This window comes from Ambystoma mexicanum, chromosome 9, assembly GCF_040938575.1.
Source record: "Ambystoma mexicanum isolate Mex_15411 chromosome 9, UKY_AmexF1_1, whole genome shotgun sequence".
In the NCBI taxonomy this organism is placed as follows: domain Eukaryota; kingdom Metazoa; phylum Chordata; class Amphibia; order Caudata; family Ambystomatidae; genus Ambystoma; species Ambystoma mexicanum.
In genome coordinates, this window is record NC_090931.1 from 416,066,221 (window position 1) to 416,088,210 (window position 21,990).

Here is a 21,990-nt window from a genome sequence, read left to right on the forward strand (position 1 = left end):
AACAGATAGGGCTTTTTATCGAATATTAAGCATACGTTTTCTTCTGCTTATCACCCAGAAGCAAACGGGATATGTGAGCGACTCAATAGCATCCTTAAAGAAAGAATTGCCAAGATCAAGCTAACTTTGAAAAAGGGAAGGCTATACCCTAGCTCCATACCCTAGCTCCATATGCCCTAAGGAATTAGCCTAGTTCAGACCATCACCTCACCCCCCATGAACTAGTAACAGGGAGGCGAATGTGAATGCCACTTACGACTCTATCGAGGAGTAGAAGTGATGCCCAGAGTACAGAAAAAATGTTAGGAAATGAATTAATTGAATGTTTGCATGCATGGCATCTAGCATCTATCTCATTTCAAATCAATTCAAGCACCAAGGGGGTCGGTCTCAGAACAGAGATGAAAACCATTCAGCAATCGGATCAACTGAATTATTATCGGCACCTAAACTGTTTATTAGTGACACAGAACTAATCAGAAATGTTACCCGTAAATGGCACAAGCCACTATTTCATGGCCCCTTTATCATTGAAAACATAACCACCTCAGCAGTAAAAGTTCAAGGCAGATGAGCTTGACTTAATTTAAGTGACACTAAACCCTACAAAGGCAAGACCATACCTCCCACCATTGCCAATTTAGAAACAGGACAAGAAGAAGGATTTCAGTGTGTGCAGACTCGATCGATGACGAGGAAAATAGATGATAAAGCCACTAGCTGATAAATGCATATTTACATTTGAACTGTGACTCACCATTGATACTCCTTAAAGATAGTATAGCAGGTGTGCAACCTGTGCCAAGAGTCACAGGAATCTTTTGAAAATTGAACTTTAGAAAGTTGTTGATGTGTCACAACATTCTTTATTGTCACACTCACCTGTGTCTCTGCAGGAGCGATGGATGAGCCTCCTTTGACCCCGAGTTCTCACTTCCCCTGTTTCACCCGGAAGAACACCTGTCAAATATAAGATGCATACTCAGACCTGGGGTCACCTGATTCCCCTGGGCCCCTTCCCTTCTCTCTACTATGTGCTGTGATGTCCCCTAAGGGCTTAACTTGGTTTTTAGTGGGGTTTGCACACCATCCTGCATTCGCAGGGACACAATTCTATGGGAGATTCACAGCCCTACACTCGTAGGGATGATGCCAATGTCTGTTTGCTGAGTTCTGATGCCACATGCTGTTATATACCATCACAGCGAGGCAGAGTGTTCAATGTGCTAGTTTCTTTACTAGCAAGAAGGTCCTTTCCACAAGGCGAACATTGCACAGTGGATTTGAGAGTCTGGTATTGTCCGAATTGTCTTTATTGCGCCAAAGGTATCTTGGGTGAGTAGCGCTGCGTGTAGAACTCAGAACTGCCGGTAGGCATGTGCAGCGTTATAAGTTCAAGCGCACCTAGTAATGTCTCTCCTTTCCCTTGCAGGAGTGGATTATGGAGTGCTTGCACCACAAGTCTGGGTTCAGCGCTACTGGAGAGCCTCAGAGGTCCGGTAAGTATGCACAGAGGCTTTGGTAAGTATGCACAGCGTTACTGGAGCAAGCACAGTCAGTAATGTCTCTCCTTTCTTTTACAGGAATTTTGGTAATTATGCACAGCGTTACTGGGGCGAGCGCAGTAAGTAATGTCTCTCTCGGACTACGAACCTGGATTCCAGCATAGCGGGAAGATTCGGAGAATATGCGCAGCGTTACTGGAGCGAGCGCACTAATGAAAGTTCTTCTTTGTGCTTACAGGTGCCGGTGTAGGTTTCACCTCGTGTCCGGAGAAAGCTGCGGCATGGAGAAAGCACGGAGGCAGGATGATCCGGAGCAGGTAGCCAGAAGCAGGTTGATCCGGAACAGGTAAGTAGAAGCAGGATGATCCGGAGCAGGTAAGCAGAAGCAGGATGATCCAGAGCAGGTAAGCAGGAGCACGGTGAATGTGTTGCTGATGCAGCTTACAGAAAGCAACACAAAGCACTGGAAAAATCTTGGGTGTGGCTTATATAGCCAGCCACACCCAAACACTAGAGAGCTCATGGACTTTCATGCAGTTCCTGTTTGGCAACAGGAAGTGGTAACCTGGAAGTTACTACAAACACCAGGAAGGAATTAAAAGAAGGCATCTGCTAAGGGTTTTTTGTGTGCCTATGCCAGGCCTGCCAAGCCTCCAGCTTGCCCCGACTACATGCCTGGTACCCATGACACTTATCTAGAATTTGAATTTGATGATTGGAAACACAAACAATTTCTAGACTCATTTCTCACTGAGTTTCTATTTGGTTGAATCTATGGTCTTAACAAAAGGAGGTGCTCATAGACTTGTTCTTGCTGTTTTTATATTTATCCTTCAAGCTTATCCTGCTCTTGTCAGAAGAGACATTGATAGTCACACTTTTTTTTATAGGATCCTAATAATGGCCCTGTAATCAGAAGGCTGCTTGCAGCAATAGTAGAGGAAATATTGCAGTTTCAGGATTTATTACAGCTGCCGAAGTTAACGTGTTTTTTTTTTTCTTCAACAATTGTAGTAAAAATGAGGAATGTTGAAGCTGGTATGATTTTAGGGAATGAACAATCACAACCAATAGCAGAATAGCACAAATGGTGGGGACTAATATGTTGGTTCATGATATACATATGCACCATTATGCTTTGTGTCTTTCTGTTTCTCCTGAGTCACCTTTTCTATGTCATTGGTCCAAATAAGGCAGATGTCCATTTGATCCTCCCAACTCCAGGAACTATTGATGATTTGCCCATGACCAATGAGCAAAAACCCCTTGTGTTGTCTCCCCATAGTAAAGCTGCTTTAGATTTGTATCCATGGGCTGCAACCGTTCTGTGAGGGAGACAAAGGAGAAGCATAGAGGAAGATAATGACGGGATAAATGCATACTTGGATAAAGCAGCACACCTGAGTAATAACATGTGGTATCAGCACATGAAATAGGTGGGAGAGAGAACATCTAAGGAGGGTTTGCTACGTGTGTTCCCTCATACCTTATGCAGAGACCTCCAGAATATTCATAGCCACAGAAGTATCAGTGAATAAAGCTCATTGCCTGATGCATCTTGCACTTCACTTAACAAGAGAACAGTTCCATGGCAAAACAGCAGTGTGGATAATCAAGGTGACCTCTGAAAGAGAAGACAATTATGTGCAAGATTTAAACACAAGAGAGAAACCAGAAACTAGGCATCACATAATAAAATATGAGCAGCTTGGAAGAAATGGAGCTGAAATCAAGGTCGAAGAAATTAAAGTGCAACCATTGCTAAGGCAAGAATGAAGAAGAGATACGGAGATGTTGGGAAAGAGGACTACTACACATTAAAGGAATAGTGCTTACTCTCGAAGGATGGGTTGATGGACTGGTTGTGTGCAAATCAGCAGCATTGACTGGACAGTGGGAAGCAGTTGTGGAAAATACAGAAAAAGAATGCAAAGACCAATGGCAGAAGATTACGACATTGTTGACAAGTATTGACGATGAAGGAGGACCATTGCAGATACTACCCCTGAAGGAAGCGTCCTTATGTTTTTAGAAATGATGGTACAAAGAACGTTGGATAGAATCGCCAGAGTGGCCGAATTTTTGATGTACCAGGTATGAAGGAAGGAACAGTCATCTTGATGAATCATTACTGGGCTTGTGGAACCAGAGCCTACATGAAGCTGCCCAAGAATTGGAGAGGAACGTGGTCCTTAGTGCTTGTCCATGTTCCAGCATTAGTAATTCCTGAGAGTGACCTGAACATTGATGAATTTCAAAAAGCAGATGCTCATTTAAGAAAAAGAAGATTGCTTGAATTTCTCATTCGAACAAGAAGAGGGAATTACATTACAGCATAATCAATAGGAGCCTTTGACACTATCCCGTATGATCACAGGTTGTTCAGCATGACTGCTTCAAAATGTACGACTATCTTCATGCCTGTGATCCAGACAGTGGCCAATGCCAAATGGTTGCAAATTACCAGTGGGAACTTTTGTAGACAATTAACACCATCATAAAGGGATACAATGATATAAAGGATGAATTGAGGGCCATATGACTAATGACCCTACATAACAGATATGTCCTAGATATATTCAAAGCAATAGAAGGAGTAGTTTGTGCCAAAATTGGGCCATCATGTTGCAAATTCATAGCTTCTCATGATGACGAGAATGGGACCTTGACAGAGGCCATAACGTTGCTGACGAACCTGCATAACAAAATGGAAGACGAGTCAGAAGACATCCTAGATGATGTATGGTTCGCTTCCATTTTCTCATGGGTCCCAGAGTGGAAAGAGAACATCTTCAAGTTTCTTGGAGAAATATTGGTGATAGTGATGTTTGGATTCTTTGTGATCAGGATAATAATTGCACAGTGCAAAAAGACAGCAAAGAAAGCAGTGGGATGAGAATCATCATTGATGTTGAATCAGAATTTGGACCTAAGGAACTGACTGATGAAGAAATCAGAGAATACATAAAGGCCAGTATCTTAGTACCTGAGGGAACAAAGTTCCTGTATCCAAATAACCACAAGAATTACGTGAAATGATGGGTCTATTGTAATCCAAATGGGCAGTGCAGTCACATGACCTGGAGTTTTGACAAAAAGGTCAAATCATCCGGCTCCCCGAAGAGATTGATGAAGATCTGGACTCAGAATAAGCACTTCTTCAAGTAAAGGTATCAAGATATGGAGACTGATGAAGGTGTGGTCAAAGACTCAACCAGAGGAGAGTGTAGAGGAGCAGCCGAATGCCTCTGCAGGAGGTCCCACCCTCCTAGTGCCTGTATGTTGGAAGCCTGAAACTGCACCATGCTTGACACCAGTAGTTGTGATCATACCACAACGAGTGTTTGAGAAAAGGTATCCATTAAGAAAGCCATATCAGATGTATGCCCGAAGAGATGACAATCTCTTGGAGGAGATCCCTGAAGGAATATGAAAACAAGAGAAAGAGAAGCCTGTGATGTCACAAGAGTTGAGAGTGACACACTAAGAAGATAAGAAGATGTATAGACCTTATAGAAGCTGATGATGAAATAAAAAATCAAGTTAACATCCTTATGCAGAAAAGAAGAGTGCATGTGTGTGTGGCACACTGCAGAAAATGCGAGCCGTTCAATGAATGTACACACGCAGCAATGCAAGTAGACCAAGTGATCATAGAAGCAGGCTATATGTAGTGAATAGATTGCAGGCGGCTCTGCCATTGTATAGTGTCTGGACATTGGTGTCACAATTTTAGTAAGTTCAAACCCACAGAGAAAAAAGGATTGAGAGCTGTTTGTGTCACAGCAAATAATTAGCTGAAGATCTTGGTCTTGAAGGGTGAAGCTGTATGGCCTCCTATCACAACTGAAGTAGCCAAGAACTAGTTATCTATCCATGAAGAACAGAAACCCCAAGTTTATTAATTCAAGACAATTAAATGCTGCAAAATGGGCCAAAATATGGTCCCCTGTCGCTTGAGCCAATGATGGAAACAGGAGTTTGGCACACAGACCAGGACTGTGTTAACCATGTGCCTGTATTCCCTTTTATTTCCAAGAGAAAGGAATCTCCTGCAAGGACAAGTTCAAAGACAGTCTGCATGGTAGAAGGTATGGGTGATGAGTGATGTGGGGCTAATTGAGTGGGAAGCAAGGTCATATCCCCCTCCCGGCACCTAGGTATGAGCTTACGTGTTGCTAAAGAGTCAAATGTTTCGGACATGGCAGAAGCATGCCAACCAATTGTAAAAGGCCACATAACGAAGAGTCTTATAGCCTAAAAACCAACAGTATTCTCTGTACTTAATAGGTGTTGATGATGACTTCCACTAGAAGCAGGCTTAAGTTGTCCACCTGACAGTAGATGTCCTATCACAATCCCAGTCCCAAAAGAAGGTATACTTAGAGAATTGCCTTGAGCCAACCACAATCCCCCGTAGTTTTTTCTAATTTGCCACATAGTATAACGTCACTTATGATGAATCTTTAGTACTTAAGTGTGTTTTTATGTGGTTTGCGCTGAGAGCACATTCAAACATCTGTTGAGGTCCATTGTAACTCCCTGTTTTAGAAAATTGATATTAAAACAGTTGAGTGAGACTTTGCCAACTTCCTGAGTTGGTCTGATTATTTAGTTTAAGAGTTATTCTGCATCCCATCCTTTGCATGACACGTTACTGATTAAGGACTATATGTTCACATGCCATAGATACAATGTACAGCATTGCTCCACATGGGTATTCGCCAGCAGCTTCCAAACGACTTCTCCAGGCACAGATCTGTGTGTGAAGGTCCAGATAGTACCTCTCAAGGACATGCAGCTTGTACTGCGAGAACTGATGGCGCCTGCATGGTACACCTCCCTGGTGTGTTTCTTGGCTACGGGCCGTGTGGTTGGTGGTTGTCCCAATGCTTCCTGACTGTGTTCTTCATGCGCTCTTCCACCTTCCCCACGATGATGGCAGCCAAGATGTCATCCCAAATATTTAGCCTTGTGTCGTTGGCCAGCTGCGTTGCTGAGCTATAAAGAGCATCATAGGTGCCCAGAACCCGATCCACCAGGATGGATACTTCATTTGAAGTGAAGTTGGCCGCCATCTGACTTGATGTGGGGGTACGGCACTCTTCTGAGGATGTCTATGGACCTAACATGGCACACCCGAGGCATGTATGGCTTTGCAGGGTCCTGTGTATGTGCTGTGGAGCTGTGGTGGTATTGACAGGGACAGATGGAAAGCCCAAGTACATAGGAGGTGGTCACAGGCCCACCACAGGAGTACAGGCAAAAGTAGAATAGCTGGCACACCAAGACAGTGCTGGTTGCAAGCAGGCAGTCACACTCAAGCAGGCAGCAGCAGATTTAATGAGGCAATGCAAGGTCCGAGGAGGCAAACTCAGCAGTTTGCGAGCAGCAGGTAATCAGGTGTGCGTCTCTCATCCATAACAACCTATAACAGAGTAAAGGCCCTTAACACGTACGTTACATCCTACGTGTGGGATGCAGTGCACCTGCGTAGCACATATGCATCACGCACATGGCTCGCAGCAATGACGGTGTAGTATAAGGCATGGTTACACGCATCATTGGTTGTGCGTGCCAAGGTTCAAGCCAGACAAGTATCGAATACACTTATTTGGGTCTGCTACGCAAGCTGTTTCCTCCAGGTATTGTGTACCGCCTTTTTGGGGTTTGCTGCTGCGCATACATGCATGTATTTCTTTGCCATTTTGAGGCCTATTGTGTGTCACGTGCACAGTTTTTGGTTTTGGGGTGCCTCTGCATATCACATACCACCTTTTTCACGTTTTGGAAGCTTTCCAGGTATCACATATGTATATTTATGTTTTGAGTTACATTGAAGCCTTGCTGGACCACACATCTATGTTGCATATCAGGTAGACTCTTCCCTTCCTCATATTGCCCAGAATAATATCTTGGTGTGCCTTCGATTTCACGTTAACATCTGAAGCATGAGTGGAGAGGCCCCAAGAGGGAACAGGAGTAGACAGGGTCGGGGACGTGGTGAGGACACATCTGGCCCAGCCCCAGGACGATGCAGTGGGCCTCAGCCCAAAGGTGACCTGGCACCTGGACATCGACGTGGTCGGAGTCAGACAGATGAAGCAGCACCAACTAGGGCCACTAGGGCCAAGAAAGAATGCCCTGCTCAGCAGGAAGAGGCTTCAACCCAAGACACGGCACAGGAGACAGGTCTGCGGAGGAAGAGTCGCTTCACTGAGGAGGAGCTGCACATCCTTGTAGACAATGTAACCAATTAACATCGTGAGATGTTCCCATATGCAGGGAGCAGCACGTTTGCAACTACACAATTGGTGCATTGGCGGCTTGTCACTGACCACATCACTGCCATAGGTGTGGACAGGTGCCAAGTTATACATGTCCGGAACCAGTGGAATGATATCACGCAGAGGAACAAGCACGAGCTCAGAGCCAACCTGGCCTCTGCACTGGCCACTGGAGGGGGGGCAGCAGAGGAGGAGGAGCTGATTCCAATCGAAGAGCAGTGGTCCAAGTGTACGAAAAGAAATGGTTGAACTATGTCCCCTGCTAGCCTGCCCCCACTCTCCGCTCCTGCCCACTTCGACCACTGTCGAATAGGCCACAAGTCAGCTCATCAGCAATGAGCAGGTGCAAGGAGTGGGAGGTGTGGAGACCCCTGAGGACACATCTGGTGAGTGGCATTTGTGTGCATTGAATGTGTGGTCAATCATGGTTCACCACCCATATTTGTGTAGCTGTACAGCTGCTTCAGTTGTCAGCCACCCTTGGCAAAGCATGTTTGCTAACATGGAGACTTCTGTCACATTCACTGCATTCAGTGATTTTTCAGTGAGGTCCACATGTGTGGTACATGTCAGCGTGACATGTCACATCACTGTCTGCTGGGCCACTGAGCCATGCCAGTTTTTGAACGCAGGATTTGAATGTCCAACATATGTGCAAATTGCAATACCCCATGACGTGCAGCCCACACAGGCACACATCACCCACAGGGCACTTCTCTTAGTCACGCCAAACAATGCCACATACACATGTATCATTCATTGACACTGTTTTGTTGCCTGTATCATTGCATTGTACATCAAGTACATGTGAGATACGTCAACCACACACATAAACTGCTGCAGAGTTTATAGAATGTATTGTCACTTGCTCATATCCAAGCCTCCTGGCATGACACTTTGTGGTGTGACCAGTCTGCCAGTGAATCAGTGCTCAGAGACATCTGCCCTCTGTAGCAGGCCTTGTGAATATGAAACTTCACTTGTGCACTACAAGGGGCAACACTAGACATCACATGGTGAATAATGGCTGATGGTGGGTCTTCATGGGAAGGTGGCCAGTCATGTATACTTCAATAGTAATGACTGTAGACAGTTCATGCAAAAGGTAAGGGGCATGAATAATGCCAATGAATTTGCCTGTCTGCATTGCATGCCATGTAAGCGCATGGTTGACTTACAAATGTGATACCTGTCTCTCATGATAGCCCTGTATGTGTCCATCAGTTGATGCAAGACAGACACTTGAATTATCCAATGTATCCATAATGGCAAGTCACAATGTCAGATGCTTGGGTGTCCTGCCTTTTTGTGTCTGTCTGCCCTTTGAGGCACTTTGCTTGTTTGTCAGGACACTCATTACTCCAAATGTCAATCTCTGTCCATGTGCAGGAGATGATGCCTGCGGATTGAGAGGAACAGGAGGAGTAGGAATAAGAGGTGCTGGTACATCAGTCCAGCAGTGGAAGCCATGTGTAGTGAACCGTGAAAACCCACATGTTCTAAAGGCCATTATCAGCCATGCCCCGGCCTCTTCGGATTCTTCAGACTCTGCTGATTTGGAAGCAGAACCAGACATGGAAGTCTCACTCAGGGAGAATGTGAGTGCCCCAGATGGGGATGTTGGTCCTGCAGCGGTTCAGCTGGCTTCACAAGGCCAGCGGGTGGCATCCCCATGTCCACTGTGGTTACGGCTACAGGGGTGATGTCCAGCAGAAGGTTGCAGACCTGCAGCCAATGATTGGCACCACAGCAATGGTCCTGGTCCCTTGCATAACACTGCAGTGGGCCCTGCACACATGGTGGACATGTGCAGGCTGGAGAAACAGTGTGGAAGCAACAAATGTTGTGTAACGCTATCTGGCAAAGCAATATGTTGGATAGAATTGCAGAGGGCACGGATCAACTGGCCAAGAACTTGACCTAACCAGCAGTCCAGAATGTGCAGGGGCTGCAGATCATGCAGTCTTCAATCCGCCCCCACAGACTGGCATGGAGGCCAACATCAAGGGCCAAAGGGCTAATCTGAGGTGTCTGCAGGAGTCCCTGCATGCAGATGCTAGGGCAAATAGAGCGCCACTGAGGCGTTAGATGTTGGCATCTCGTAAATCACATTGCTGTGAGATGGAGAGCTTGAGGACTGCATTGCATGATGAACTCTCAGCCACAAGGACACTGCTCCTTGAGTGGATGGATTCCTTGGGGCAGACACTTTCCCAGCAACTCGATGCATCACGAGTGAGCCTGCAAACAGACTCTGCAGCCATTCATGATGAAGCACATCGTGACCTCACTGCCATTGGGATACTGGTGCATGCATCCCTGTCACGGCTGGGCCTGGCCAATGAAGACCAGGCCTGTGCACTGCGTGGATTGGATCCACCACCACACCCACCTGCAGATCAACCACAGATTGAGAGGCCCAGCACACCCACAAATCTTCAACCACCACTGCTGTGATGTCCATGAGCCCCTGGAGGTAAATTCTTTTTTTCCCTGTCCACTCATGTGGATTTGACATGCACCCTTTCCTTCCCCCTCAAGGGTGAACAATTATGTTTAGCCTCAGTCCCGGATGGACATGTTTTTCTTTTTATGTACCTGAGCGGTGTGGTCTGACCTTTTTCTTTTTATGACCCCTTGATGGTGATGGCATTATTTTTTACATTTGTATACCCCTGTCCAGGATGGAGGCATGTGCTGTTTCTTATCGAAGATGCACTTTTCCGTTTTTTATTTTCTTTTTTCCTTGAAGATATGTTGTTGCCCTCTCAAATGATTGATGAGTGCAGTACTGGAGATGCAGCCATGCACAGTGGTATCACCTGCCATGGTTACCTTGAGAACAACAGGATAACATGTGCAGGTAACAAAGGGGTGATAGACTTTTTCCACATATTTTCTGGATCCATAATTTGCTACTACGTCTGGTGACATAACATGTCCCATGTTGTTGCAGTGATCCTGATTCATCCAGTGACTGCACTCCATGGGAGGTCCGCTCTGCACCCTTTCACCTCCCTAGTCCCCATGCCCTCTGCCAGGAACTGGCCCTCCGTTCACTAATGTGGAGGTTCAGTTTCCGGTCGAGGTGATGAGAGAATAACATCAAAGCAGCTCTGTCAGCAGGTAAGTATGAGAACAGCCTCTCTTGTTTTATCTTTATTAGTCATCACTACGATATTTGCATGCATTCTCTCAAAATTCTTTTCTGGGATTCTTATGTTTGAGTAAAGGTAAATGTGATTGCGGATGTGTATTTTGTCCACATGCATGTGGTATATTGTTCATTCGCCCCACATTCCATTTGGTTCATCTGTTGTCCCTGTAGGTGTTGCCAGTGTACCCTGTGATCCATGCACCCTTACTGGGCAGCCACATCCAGGCTGTGTGGTCTGTTGGAGGATGATTGAACAGCTGTGTATTATCCTCATGTACATTTACAGTGGTGTCCAAGGGGTCTGGGGTGGTGCAGGGTATGGGGATTTGGTTGAATGCCCTTATTTGTGGGGATGTTGTGGACATTAGTCTCTTTTTGGTTTACATGGCATGATGGTTTCTGCATGTTGTTTTTGTGAAGTGAAGCTGCTGATTGATCTTTCACAGGTGGCCTTTGTTTTCCAGTCTGCCCTTCCCCATCACTCACTTGTGTCCTTCTTCACCCCACACATGTGCTTCCAGGCTCTCTGACCATGCTGCTTTCTAAGCATGTGTTTCTGTGTCTGTCTCCCTCTCCTTTCCACCTTCTCTCTGCCCTCAACTACTGTAATGTCCTACATGTCTCTTCTCATGTCCCCACTAGCCAGTCTCCTCCTTGCACGGTAATTCCCTTATCCCTCTCTCTCCACTCCACTACTATACCTTCATCGCTCAGTGTCCTGTCTCACTCTTGCTCTGTGTCAATTTGCTCATCACCTACCACATTTATACTTCCACTCCTGAGACCGTCACCTCCTCACTTGGAGTCCTTTTCCTCTCCTGCATCCATGGGTGAACGTAAGGCACAATGTCCCCACTTGTGGCTGCATTCTGGGGGGACTAACGCATGTTACCAGGGTGCATGTCATGTTGTGCTTGTAATATGTTTCCTTCACTGCCAGTGATTTTTCTGTTGGTGAGAATTGCTGTTGGTATGTGCAACTTTGCGGATGCTTGCTTTGTTGTACTTATGGATGTTGACACTAGATGGTCCATGTCGATTTCCTTGTTCTATGCAGGAGTTGATAAGGCTGTCCAGTGCCTTTACATTGATGCAATGCAGGTATTTGCAAGTTCAGTATGTTGTATCGGGTGGGATGCTGTGGATGCCAGACAGGTAGGTATCTTGTGCAGGTAAGTCAAAGGCACTCATAGTGGCACTTGCTGTGGTGTTGTTCTTGGCAGGGAGTCTGGCACTGTGTGTGGTGTATTTTTGATTTTCTTGGTCTGTGGTGAGCAAGTCTGGCTTTACGGGTGCAGGAACAAATGGTGACGGCTGGCTGGTGGTTTGTTTGCTTGCTGTTTTTGCATGTCAATCCAGGGGGCACTCCTTGCAGGGGGTTTGTTGGTCGGGAGGCTGTCACTGTAGGGTGTTTATTGGTGAGTTGTCACGAGTGTGGCCCATCCAGCTGCATGGGTGTGGGGACACATGGTGATTGGAGTCTAGTGACTTATTGCTTGCAGTTTTTGCATATGTGTTGCTTCCTGTTCACTCAGCTGTTCATGTCTACCCACACTCCCAGTCCACTCTTGGTACTTCTGCCCCTTCTGGGGGTGGTATCCCCATACAAGTCCACACTCCGCACAGCATTGCAGGCCATTTGGGTGATGCCATATTCACCAGAGACACCAGGCACACACCATTGGCCGGGTGTTGTTATTTGCCATGGGGACATGTCCCATGCACAACACACAAGCAGATGTGTTGCTGCCCATTGACCGCTGCTCAGTGCATCTCAACGCTCCCTTGAGTTCCCAGCGCATTGGTCCCCATTCAGTCCAGTACCTATGAACCCTGACTTCCCTTTCTCTTGCATGTTCCCTACTCCCTTTTGTGTGGCAGTCTCCTTGGCTTCCTTTTCTCATCCCTTTCTCTTGTCTGCTTGTCTCTTTTATACCCGTTTCCTCTGTGCCCTGCCTTCCAGTATGACTGCTGCCTCTTTGACCAACTGACTTGTGCCCAATCCTGTCTTCACTGTAATCAATGAGATGTTTGCATTCCATCGTCTTGGTCTTTCCATCATTGGTTTCCATGCCAGTGTTTACTGCACTGTCCTAATGCTATGTGAATCAGGGGATGCCATTTTGTGGCACGGGAAATGCTTCCAAATGGATCCTGGTTTCCAATCTCTCAGTGATCTCTATTTGGGAGTCCTCTCAATGTCATTCTGACTCAAGCTGGATCAGTGTGTTCACAATGTCCCCTCACCAAGACAAGGGGTAAGTGGCACCTGCTCCTTCACTGCATGGCACTCTGGGGGGCAGGCAGTGGAGGTGTTGTGGATGGGGAAGGTGTCACTGTGTAGGGTGATTAAATTGCATTTTCCAAAGGTGTGTGGATCTGACTGCATGGGTCCAGGGACACATAGTTATGGGTGGCCGGGGAGTTTGTGTGTGCATTTGTTGCATGGTACTCAGTGGGGCACAGTTTACAGTGGTCAGGGACTTTGTTGCTTGTGTTGTTGACCTTGTCGTGACAGGCATTGAAATGACAGCCCACTAGGGTAAGGGGTTTGGTGCTCCCTTTTTTTTCGGGAAGCACAACAGTCCACTGCCACAGAGCTCTCTGTCTAAGTCATCATGTTTGACGGGATAAATGCAAGAAGATTGAGTGACAAGTTAGGAAGTGATAATGAATAATACAATATTTGCATTGCAGAAGTTTATGAAATAATGGATTTTTATATGTTTAGAAAACTCTATGTTGCACTGACCATCGTAAATCCAGTGACACCTTTAATTGTGTAATAAACGTATTGATATTAATATACCTATATTTGTATGGAGAAGAAATTATCAATGAAAATGTTTCATCTGGTAATCTGTGTGTGTACCCAACAGACCAGCGAAGCACCAATATAGTAGTGAGTGGTGCATTTCATGTACACTGTCCATCACCACCCTCATTGTCTACCGCCTATTTACATGCTTATATTCACATAATGTCCAGTCTCACATTGGATGTCTCATCTTATCCTTCAGCTTATCCTCATGTAGAAGAGCAGCTGCATGCCACTTCAGGAAATCCTGCCCCCCTATCTCATATAAGTTGGAGGTCAGAGATTGTGCCATGTTTGACACCAGCAGTTGTGCCAATACTGCAGCGGATATTTGAAAGGAGGTATCCACTGAGAAAACCCTATTGAATGTATGGACGAATAGACGACAACCTGAGGTAGGAACTCCCTGAAGGAATATAGAAAAGAGCAAAACAGAGAAGGTAGTGACATCACAAGAGAAGAGTGGGATGCCCCAAGAATACTGGCTGAAGAAGAATGTATGATCTTACAGAAACTGATAACTAAGTTAAGAAATGAGTAAACGTTCATGTACGAAAAGAAAATTGCACGTGTGCGAAGTGCGGCAGAAAATCAACCGTTCAATAATTGTACAGATGCTAAAACGCAAGTAGACTAAGTCATCACAGAAGCTGGTTATATGCAGTGAATGCAGTGCAGGCGAAGACGCCATTATGTAGGAGCTGGACATCAGTGTCATACATTTAGTAAGCCTGGATCCATGGAGACGAAAGGCCGAAGATTGTACCACAGTAATAATAAGCGGAGATCGTGGAAGCACCTGGCCAGGCAGTCTGGCCTGGTATCAAAACTGAAGCAGCCACGGTCGGTTATTGATTCTTGAAAGCTTGAAAGCAGTGAATGTGCAAGGATGAATCATCCCTTGTTAAGGTGTAAAGAAAAAACACCAAGATTGCCAAGTTTTATTCATTTGGGACATTTAAATGTTGCAAAATGGACTAAATCATGGTCTCCTGTTACGTTACCCAAGGATGGAAATAGAGTTGAGCTTGAAGTCCTAGAACAATGATAGTGAGAGCCTGCACTCCGATATATTCCCACAGACAAGGATACTTTGCAAGGCCAAGTTCAAAGACTATCTTCCTTGCAGAAGGCATGGGTGATGAGAGATGTTGGGCTAATTGGGTGGGGAGGTAAAGTCAAGCCCACCTCCTGTCACCTGGGTTTGAGCTTACGTGCTGCAAAGTGAACTGAATGTTCCAGACATGGCATGAACTTGCCAACCAATTGTAGAGGGCTGTACAACGAAGGGCCTTATAATGTGAAGACCAATGATACACTTTGTACTTAAGAGTGTTAAAGATTACATGTTTTTAGAGGTAGGCATAAGTTGTCCACCTGATAGTGGGCAGCCAATCACAATCCTAGTCCACATGCAATGCATACTTAGATGTCTCCCTTAAACATTACCACCCCTTGATAGGTTCTTTGTTATTTGTCATGTAGTATGATGTCACTGCTGATGTATTTTTTGCATATGAGAAAGTTTTTTATGAGAAACTTGTTGAGAGCTCTAGCAAACGTCTGTTGATATCCATTGTAAACTCCCTGTTTTAGATAATTGTTATTAAAACAGACTGTTTGCCATCTTCCTTAGTTGGTTCGATTATTTAGACTCAGAGTTATTCTGCAACCCCATCCATTGCATGCAAGTTTCTAAAAGGCCATAAGTCCACACACATGTGTAATGGCCTCTTCACCTTGTGTAACTGTGAAATGATTGGATAGGCTTTCAATTACTTCATCCTTTCTTGGGTTCTAACCACGTGATGTGCACATGGTCATCAACATGAGATCAGTAGACTACTTCGGGTTCAGTCTGGTCCTTGCAAACAAGGAGACTGTTTTCTCATCCGAGTCACACAGGCGCCCCCATGAGGCCTCCCCACCACAATGTTATTGACATTGGCATTGCCCTTTGCTCTGCCTGGTACAAATGACAGACCTTGTTTTTCTCTGTTGCCCCCTTTGTCGGATACTACTCCCATTGGATAGGCCTGGGGTTCCTGAATGTCCCCAAGATCCATCTGATTCATGAACATTCATGAACAATTGAACAATATAAACTCAGCTTGTGTTTTGACAGCTCAGGTCATCTGCCCTGGCTCCCATGGGTATGACCTTCACAATCGGCAACAGCCCTACTCCCATTTGACTGCTTACATTCTTGTCTTTTTGTACAAAGTTGAAACTTGATATATGTGTATGTATGAGTACGTGCATGTTCCCAGCCTTGCCTGGGGGTTGTGCTGTGATAGTTAAGCAAGAAAAGAGCACTCATTGTTCTTAGTTTCAAACACAGCCTGTGAGGATTGATGCCTACTGTCAGATACAGTGTTAGTTCATGTTCTGAATATCATCCACATGCAATGTATTGTACGTGACACTTCGGCATAGCAAGAGGTTCTTTTCACCTAAATATGTATGTGCTTCTACAATCTACATCTCTCCCGGCAGTCACCTCTACCCACATGATTCCCCCTCCCCCTATGCCCACCCATGTACATTCCCCACATGCTAGTGTTCATTCCACAATGTGATTTATTTGGGTGGGGCTGGGTTATGAACATGCTTCCTGACAACAACATGGATTTTGTTGTTTCCATTTGCTACGGCTGTGTTGGTGTTTGGTACATGTTATATTATGCCTAGGGGACATGCACAGTTTGCCTCTCGCAGACAAACATTCTCAGGGTATTGTTATGGGCATGGAGGATATGCCAAAATTCATCATTGCATGGCACCAGGGCTGTGGACTCACTGTGTTGTGCTCCACAGGGACAGCTTTTCATGTAAAGTATGATTGCAGTAGCTGGTTGTGTGCAGCCTCTCCCTGTACAATTTGTCCAACCAAGGGCAAGAGTGGTGCCTGTTGCTGAGGGTGAAGTCCCTCCTGCATGTTGACTCGTACACCTCACTGTGTGACTACATCATGCAGTACACATGCTGCAACAATGATTTTACAGAATAATGGTGGGGCATATAGCAATACCCCACCAGAGTTGTCTAAGGAGTGGAAATGTGATTTTAGCACCACAAATGTGCGCTCCACTATATCCCCTGTGGCTACATGTGCAGCATTGTATCTTACTTCAGCTGGTGTGCAGGATTCCTGTATGACATCATCATGAACAGTGATAGCGGGTAGACACTGTCCCTTGAAAATGTTTACATGGTTGTTATTAGCACTTATTTTCATGGTCTGCTGTTTAGTGTGCGACGTGTATGCATGCATGTGCATGCCAGTTCATACTCACCAATGAGACAGGTGTTGTCATATTTTCCCGATTCCATGGAACAGTAGAGTGTTGAATGTCAGTGAATGTATCTGTAATGCGTGCTGTCGGGATAATTGGCATTTACTTGCATGATTACTCCATTTGCATCAATGCAACCTGCATGTTGAAGGAATGCCAGTACTTGCTATTGCTGTATATGTTCTCTGTCATCCGGGGAGGGCAGAGTGCAACATGTGTGCAGTCTATGACTCCAAGTACACGTAGAAAATGTGCAACCACATAGAAATCCTGGAACACTCTCTGCCTTTACTACCGTGTTCTCAGCATATATATTTGTCTACGGAGACATGCACAGGATGTAATGTAGGCCAAGACCTTGTTAAGACAGCGGGATTGTGTGACCTGTGACATCTCACCAACTATGGCAGTGGTGTGATGTAATGAGCCAGTGGCAATGAAATGTACTGTTGTCAGCACTTTTTCAAGGGCGGTAAGGGCCTGGGAGCAGATGGTGGGTGATGCTTGGTCTTGCTCCCACTCCCTGACAAGGTCAAGAATGACATGCGCTGATAACTGGTAGCTGGCATAAATCTGGTCATCAGGCATCTCAAACAGAGTGATGCATGAAGAAAACATCTGGGGCCTGGGCATACTTCTTCTTCTTCTGTTGACATGGACGATAGCACCCACGATTGCAGCATTCATTGTGGCTGTGCAACGTTTGTGTGGTGTCCATTGCATGCCTTATACACAATGGATTCCTGGCGCGTTGAACATTGCGACTGCTATCATGTGACAGTTTGATCACAGGGTTTGCGTGTGACTTTTCCCGATGTGAGTTTGCACGTTGGAAGCCATGAATTTGTTTGGGTTTGCAGTGGATTGGGTGTGCCATTGTTTTGTGTGTGCTGTCCCTCAACACACCCACATTATTCCTCATTATGCGTCGATAATGGAGTATATGCGTATTTCGTCCCTATTTATTTTTGTCTCTGCGCAAGACCCACCCACGCTCTACGAGGTGTCTCGTGCAGTGCACTCGACTGTATGCAGAGATGTGCCGCACCAGCGCAGAGTCCTCACAAGGTCCGGAAAAGTCGTGCAAAGTCAATTCCATGGGGGTTTTACATGCAGAATGGCCTACAAAGTCCCTATATTCCCTGCAAAGTATTCCATGAATCAGCCTAAAGTGTTAATCCCTGAGTAATACTGTCCCAGAGGTGTTGGGCCCTGTGCATGGAACCCCTAACCCATCTCATCACAGATTTGAGTAGCACTTAAAGGCATGGTCTAGTAAAAATGTTTATTGTCCCTACGGGTCGGCCATGTTTTTTTAAGCCTAAGTGGCTCGATTTTAGAAAACTTTCCTATGGACCTTACCCGAGTTTTCGTCCATTAAACGCACGTGAAAACAGGCACCAGGGAGCTGCCATTTTTTGATATTCCTATCACTTGCCGCAACGCACTGGCTGTCCTGTTTCTGCGGCACTAAATCAAATCCCCCGCCCCTGAGCCTGTCATCAGCAGACTCGTACCGCCCATTTCCCAACGCCAAAGCACGTCTTGTGTCAACAATCGCTGCGCCTCAGCTAATCACGTGTCGCCATGGAAATGGCAGGACGCCTCTTTCCTCAATAAGTATAAACAGACCGTTTCCCAACACACAGCAGCAGATTTTCAATTCCATTCCTCTCTCTGTGTTACTTTGAGTATTCTGTGACTCATTTCTGTGCTCTGGTCAGCTACCTTTGCCGCTTGTAGCCCGTGTGAACACCTGTACCATCTCTGTAAATTCTTTTACTTTGTTTACCACACAATGGCTACAATAATGCCCTACATGTACGATCCCGAGTATACCGAGGAGGAACTACTGGAAAGGGAAGCATGCGAAAATGATGGGGATTCGGACGGCAGTTGGGAGGACGATTCAACAGATGAAGAGCCTGGGCCTAGTCGCATGGATGGCGTCTCCACCTGGTGCACATGCAATCGGTGCGAGCTAATGCCAACCAAGGACGAGAACTGCTGCTGCCGAGAAAACTCGGGATGCCTGGCCTACATTTCGGAAGGCGAGCCACGACCGCAATGCATCACCGAGCTGCCAGACTTCAGGGCAGCCTGCCTCACACGGGCCGTGTTGAGAATAATGATGGTGCTTATGCACGAACTTCGCGCAACTGTTTGTCCTCATAATCCGAGTAACGAGTAAGTATACTCTGCTTGTCATGCCACTCCTATTTCATGTTCTTCTACTATATCCAAAATTATATATTCATATCATAGTAACGCATGAAAGTTGTTCAATAGTGTGCATTGTCTAGATAGCATTTGTCCGTGCAGAATGCCATTAGTTACAAGAATTGTCATTGACAACAAAGGTTTATTAAACTTATCTTGGTCATTTAAAAACAGTTTGTTTCATTCCTTTTCACAGGTGGTACAGGCTGGTGGCCTATCGTTCCTTTACATGGTGGCTCCACGGGAGGCTTGGACACCGCGTTCGAAGAGTGATACCCGCTGTGCCGTTCGTGTCATAAGAGAAACGTTCCCGAGTGACAGCGGTCAGTACAGGGGATTTTCTCTCGCTGTGCTGCAACCTGACCTGTATAATCTTTAAAGTCTTGTATTTTTGTGTCATGAAAATAAGATACAAAATAAAACACCACATATATTTTAACAACGGTTGTTTCGATTTTTTAAATGAATCAAGTGTGTCTCCATTCAAGGATGGACGTCAGACATCCGTGCTCCGAATGGGTGAAGGTCTGGTCACTGTGAAGCAGGGTGGTCACTATCTATCTAAGCTAACATAAAACTATTCTCGAAAATGCATGCACTAAATAACACTTGTTCAAAGTCTTTCAGTAGGCTATGTCTCTATAAAAGTCACAAATATATCTATACTAACAATTACCATTGGATTATACAGGCCTTAGGTTAAGGGTCTTGACCACTATAATACACTGGTTGAAGTGTGGATCTGTGCTCACAAGAATCGGCGGTATGTGGCATTTGTTATTGATAAGCAACGATATACTATCAAAGGCAGTTCGCACCCGTGGATGAGCGCTGGCATGCGTGGCTGTCTGGGGCGCGAACGACCAAGGTGCCAAACAACATGTACACTTCAAAAGGTATCCCACGCCAAGGGGCCATCGCTCACATGGGCTCCTCAGACCCCGTGTCTCCAGCCAGGCCTCCCCTTGAAGCAGGCCGCCCCCCTGCAATCCACATAAGTGTGTCTCCATTCAGCAGTGTTCCTGTGCCTTATCTGCACGCCCCAGGCCCCTCCATCCCACCCACCCTCTATCAAAGGCGGTTCACGCCAGTGGATGCGCGCTGCCAGGGGCGCGAAAGGCCAAGGAGCCAAACTACATGTACACTTCAAAAGGTATCCCACGCCAAGGGGCCATCGCTCACATGGCCTCCTCAGACCCCGTGTCTCCAGCCAGGCCTCCCCTTGAAGCAGGCCGCCCCCCTGCAATCCACATAAGTGTGTCTCCATTCAGCAGTGTTCCTGTGCCTTATCTGCACGCCCCAGGCCCCTCCATCCCACCCACCCTCTATCAAAGGCAGTTCACGCCAGTGGATGCGCGCTGCCAGGGGCACGAAAGGCCAAGGTACCAAATTACATGTACACTTCAAATGGTATCCCACGCAAAGGGGCCATTGGTCACATGGCCTCCTCTGACCCCGTGTCTCCAGCCAGGCCTCCCCTTGAAGCAGGCCACACCCCTGCAATCCACATAAGTGTGTCTCCATTCAGCAGTCTTCCTGTGCCTTATCTGCACGCCCCAGACCCATCCATCCGACCCCCTCTATCAAAGGTGGTTCGCACCCGGGGATGAGCGCTGGCATGGGAGGCTGTCACGGGCGCAAACGGCCAAGGTGCCAAACAGCATGTACACTTCAAAAGGTATCCCACGCCCAGGGGCCATAGCTCACATGGCCTCCTCAGACCCCGTGTCTCCAGCCAGACCTCCCCTTGAAGCAGCCCCCCCCCTGCAATCCACATAAGTGTGTCTCCATTCAGCATTCTTCCTGTGCCTTATCTGCACGCCCCAGGCCCATCCATCCCACCCCCTCTATCAAAGGCGGTTCGCACCCGGGGATGAGCGCTGGCATGGGGAGCTGTCACGGGTGCAAACGGCCAAGATGCCAAACAGCAAGTACACTTCAAAATGTATCCCACGCCCAGGGGCCATAGCTCACATGGCCTCCTCAGACCCCGTGTCTCCAGCCAGGCCTCCCCTTGAAGCAGGCCGCCCGCTAACACCACAACATACATATGTCATTCATTCACAAACACACCCCTATTTCTAATACTTTATAAACCACTTGATATGTCTCATGAGAACATCTTTGTGCTTTGCAAGTCAACTCCTGAACTTGCTACCTGGCAACCACTGAGATCTATGCTAATCTGCTCGTCGTCGTGCTATCCATGAACTCCTGTGACCGCTTAGAGCAAACCCATCAGTGTGCTACCTGTGGACACCCAACTGCAACATACTGCTCTACTTGCTGAATCCAACTGTTTGTTGGTCAAGGTAAGGCCATATATCCTAGTCATATTTCGCAGATTTTTAAATTTCTATCTATTTGCGAGTAGAGTACACAATAGTGCTATGTTCATTGGTCTCATTGCTATTGACTTGAGCTTCCATTGCTATGCTATCAATAGATCTATTTATTTTCATCTTTGTCTATTGTCATCGAATTGCATCCTTCGGGGGTACAGTCTATAATATAAGCATGTTTCCTTCTCGTGCAAGACAGAACATCCTAGGGACGAGTCACATGTTCAGATTTTAGTCACATCATTTATACATTTCTGCAACTTATGCAAATACTAAGCCGCACATAATGAACTGGTATAGTTCCTGCGACCAGAACAAACCTTGCATTGATCATTGTATGATTCATTTACTTTTGTATCAAATCT